Here is a 4,774-nt window from a genome sequence, read left to right on the forward strand (position 1 = left end):
TCCTAGGGCAGAAAAAGATGACATTCTTCAGTGTGGTAGTTTCATATCAAACCCTAGGTTTTGTTCCCTGCAGAGCTATGGGGAAAACATCCTTTATTGAAAACAGGGTTGCGACAAAAGGCTAAGACTTCTTAAAATAGTTGGATATAACATATTCTGGGAAAAAAGTTCCTGTGGAGGTATAATTCTCCATGGGCACCCAGTTATAAGGTCAATCAATCTCAATTGTAAGGTCACTGAATCTTTATTATGACATCGCTTGTAATTCTTTGCTGTTCAGTGCTTGCTTTTCTCATTTTAGCTGGCAGAAAGACCCAACATCACTTTGAAGTTTTCATCACTTTCTCACACAAGGGACCTACTTTGTCACTGATGAAAAAGAGATATTGAAGTTAATCAGTGAAACTGTGAAGTCAACAGAGCCCAGAGCGTCTTTACTTACCTATACACAAGCTAGCAGTGAGGGAGAAACAGTTAATGGTGATACACCTTACTGCTGGAACATGTCTGAACAAGGGACCAGTCAGCACACTATGTGGCAAATTTGAGTTCTCTACAACTTACTTCTTAAGCAAGTAAATTTCACAACAATTTTAAAAGCCTGCCAAGTGCTGGTAATGGATAAGTACTTATTGTAGGAAAGCATTAGAATTTTATAAAGGGACCAAAAGCACAGAATACGACTGCAACTTGTCATCAGAGAACTCCTCTGTTTCAGTACTTTCAGGCTTTTTAAAAGTCATAAAGGTGGAGAAAAAAAGAAGCCAGAAGTGATAAGTATTAACAAGTGGTTCCATTTTATGTATTCTGAAGGAAAGTAACAACAAAATTATGCTCTATGAGCTGATCTTCCATTTTAAAATGCTTTTAATTGTTAATTAGCTCTTAAACAGATCTTTTCATCCTCAATGTAGTCTTTAAAGTGGAGAAAAGGCCTTCTAAGACACTCAGTGAGGCTCAGTCACTGTGAGTAAAATGTATCATGTAACATCCCTACATAGACTATTATAAGAATAAAGCAGCCTTAGACCACTCCATCTTGATCCTCATTAATATCTGATATATTGAAGATCTCAGAGCAATTTTGATTTGAATAATGCTCCCATGCCCTGTTGTCCCACTGTAGCTCACTCGTATTTACCTGACAATTTTAGCTGACTTCCACTGATATTCCTGAGTGTCATGCCAAGACAAGCGTCACTATATTTGTATTTTAAACTGGGGAAATCAAGTCTTGGCAAAGTAAAGACATTGTGTGTGGCACTCCTACAACTGCAAACTAATGCAACTATACATTTAATCCTTCAAATAATCTCAGCTAACCATTCTGAATCATAAACTTTGGTCTGATCATTAAACAACTTTATTAGGCACAATTTTCAAAGGCATTTGATAAACACAGTAATTGTTAATTAGAGTACAAAACCTAAACAGCATCTTGTTTTCCTGCCTGTCACTTCGTATTGTGTAAATCACTTTGCTTTACAAGTACCTTATAAAAGCAAAAGTTAAGAACTTAAAAAACTTGTAAACACATGTAGCAGGTAGATATGTTTCCTCTCCTGATCACAACTCATATAGCAGTGTATTGTACCCATTACTTGTAACCACATTAACCCAAACAAGCCTTCTGCACAGGATCCATCAGTGCCAAAGTGTTTGCCACTTTTTTAAGTATAGAAGCAGAAGCTCAGAAAAAAAACCTGATCCAGCAATCATACAAGAAAAAAGGGTGACTTATTAACTCACATCACCAGTCATCCACCTTTACTTCTTATTCATCTGGCCAATACGCTCTTTTTTAACTGTGATCCAAAGCCAAATGTGACAGCCCTCCAGAAGTGAACAAATAATTTGCTTTTCCAGAGCACGACACAAAATGTTTTACCTTTAATCATTCTGGCCTCATTCCTTGGAAATTAGGGTATTTGTAGGTAGGGATCTATGAATCAGTGTTTGACACTGCAGCAGATCCCTTTGTAAGATCATATGATTGCACTACACGACTCCCAGTGCATGTACACAACATGGCATTAAACACTCTGTTGCTCAATGGAACAAATGTTGTAACCGCCTGTTTTGAAGGAACAAAGTTGAACACTCACAACAGGTAACCACTTAGTTTCAGTACAGCTACGAGCAAATGGAGAGGAGGGAATAATTTTAATGTTAAATGACATCTATTTTTCAGATGGACCATGACGATGGTCTTCTCCCTGCAGCAACACTCCTACTTCCTTTTCTACCAATGTACCAGCACAGAGTTGGTTACTAAAACTACAGTTCATTTCATTGCTTTCTGAATCAGGCTTAAAACCAACAGCTGAATGCTGGGTTTTTGTTTTTTCCCTACATGTTTGTTTTTTTTTTAATGGCAAGATACTGCTATTTTTTATATTCACCCCTTCATTCTAACTATAGCCTGATGACCTCAGCAGAAGAGAATCCATCCTCCAGCTGATCCTGACAGCTGCTTAAAACAACAGCTGCACGGGAATGGGAAGTGTCTAATATTCAACCACACGCTAAGAAAATAATCTATGAGTTATATTGGGATGCTGATTATTTGAAAATTGTGCCCAAGCTTCTCCCGACAGTCAGGTTTACCAAATGGCTTTCAAAATTTATTTTATAATTTTATCAAAATAAACTGCAGTGCATCTGGGATTACACTGTATGACTGAGGGGGCGCATGGTTACTGAATTTAGCCCCGTAGGCATTTGTAGTTTCCCTCACTGAATTTAGCCCCAGACTGAGGTATTTTATAGCTTCATCACTGAAAGAATCATAGAATCAACGAGGTTAGAAATGACCTTTAAGATCATCAACTCCAACCTCTACTCCAGAACTGCAAAGGCCACCATTAAACCATGTCACTGAGGGCCTTATCTACATGGTTTCTGAACACTTTCAGGGACGGTGATTCCACCTCAGGCAGCCTGTGCTTGAGCACCCTCTCTATGAAGAAATCACTCCCAATATCCAATCTAAACCTCCCCTGGCACAGCTTGAGGCTGTTTCTTCTTGTCCTGTCTCTTTACTTGGAAGAAGAGACCGACCCCACCTCACTACAACCTGCTTTCAGGCAGCTGTAGGGAGTGACAAGGTCCCCCCGAGCCTTCTCTTCTCCAGACTAAAGTCCCTGAGCCCTCAACCATTCCCCATCACACTTGTGCTCCAGGCCCTGCACCAGCTCCATTGCCCTCCTCTGGCCCCCTCCAGCCCCTCAATGCCTCTCTTGTAGTGAGGGGCCCAGCACTGAACACAGGATTCAAGGTGCATCCTCACCAGTGCCCAGTGCAGGAGGATGCTCACTGCCCTGGCCCTGCTGCCACACTATTGCTGGTACAGGCCAGGATGCTGTTGGCTTCTTGCCTGCCTGGGCACAAGCTGCTCATATTCAGCTCCCTCAATCAGCACCCACAGATCCTTTCCCATGAGCAGTTTCCAGCCACTGTTCCCCAAGCCTGGAGGATTACATGGGGTTGTTGTGTCCCAAGTGGAGGACTCGGCACTGAGCCTGGCTGAACCTCATAAAAAGCAGGGCTGTAGTACTGAGGCAGGGGCCCCGTGCCAGCTGCCAACCGCCTCCTGCAGCAGACCCTCACCCACCAACAGACCCTCTCCTCCCCTTCTCCCCTGCCCTGCTCACGCCGTACTCCCCTCCCTCACACACCGAAGCGGGGCAGGGCCCGAGGGAGGGAGCAGCCCTGCAGCAGCCCTGCACCCCCCCCCGCCGGGGCTGAGGGAAGCTGCAGGGCTGTCCGGTCACCGGGATACGGTGATGGTGGCTCCGGGACGAGCCCCCCCCACCCCATCCGTTGTCTCTTCAGCCCTCTCCGCCTCACGGCACCCCCCGCCCGCACTCACCGTCCGCACCACCACACGGCAGCACCGACCAGGCCACGTCTCCATAGTAACCACGCTTTTCCCGCTTCAAACCCTCGCGCGCAGCTTCGCACCCGCAATTAACCAATAGGAAGAGGGAACGACACGGATGGGGCGTGTCCCGGCGGGGAGAAACCAATCAAAGATCTTAGCGGCCGGAGGGGGCGGAGCCCAGGGGCAGGAGGGTGGGTGCAGGAGGACGGAACTGAGGGAAGAGCTACTGTGATTGGTTGGAGCTGCTTTCACTCTGCGCCGCTCGCCTATCCCTGTCCCGGAAGTGAAGGTGAGGGCGGGGCGTCAGAGTGGCCGCGGTGGCGGAGGCTCCGGGTGCTACCATTGCAACACCGCGGGGGGGCCCTGCCCTCCTCAGGCCGCCGGGCCTGGTCCCTGCCCGGCCCGGAGCCACCGGGAGCCGCTCGTCAGCACTGTGGGGCCGGAGGGAGGGGAGCGGACACCGGGGGACGGCAGCAGCGGCGGTCGGTGTCCCACCGGCCCGCGGGGAGGTTTGTCCTCAGGCACGCTCGGGAGGTGGTGCTGGTGTCACGGCCTGGGCCGGCGCTTGGCACCGCGGCAGCAGGGGATGGTCCCGGCGCTGACTGGGAGGGTGCGGGTGTGTCAGGGAGAGGGGGTGGCCTTGGGGTGTGTGGTGTGATTGAGGCAGTTAAAGGGGGTTAACCAGGAGAGATGAGCCCTGCACTGGGGAGTGGGTGTTGGACTCAGTGCTGCTGTCTGGAAACGGGAGGTGCCACGATGCTAAAATGGTGTTGTGTACATTTATTACTTACTGAAACGTGCAGTTCTGTCAAAATGCAGAGCTTCGGCTGGAACGGAATCACTGCCACATGGATTTGTTAATTGTTTTCTCCCTGTTTCTGTATAGGACCA

Source organism: Melopsittacus undulatus, chromosome Z (assembly GCF_012275295.1).
Source record: "Melopsittacus undulatus isolate bMelUnd1 chromosome Z, bMelUnd1.mat.Z, whole genome shotgun sequence".
Lineage (NCBI taxonomy): Eukaryota > Metazoa > Chordata > Aves > Psittaciformes > Psittaculidae > Melopsittacus > Melopsittacus undulatus.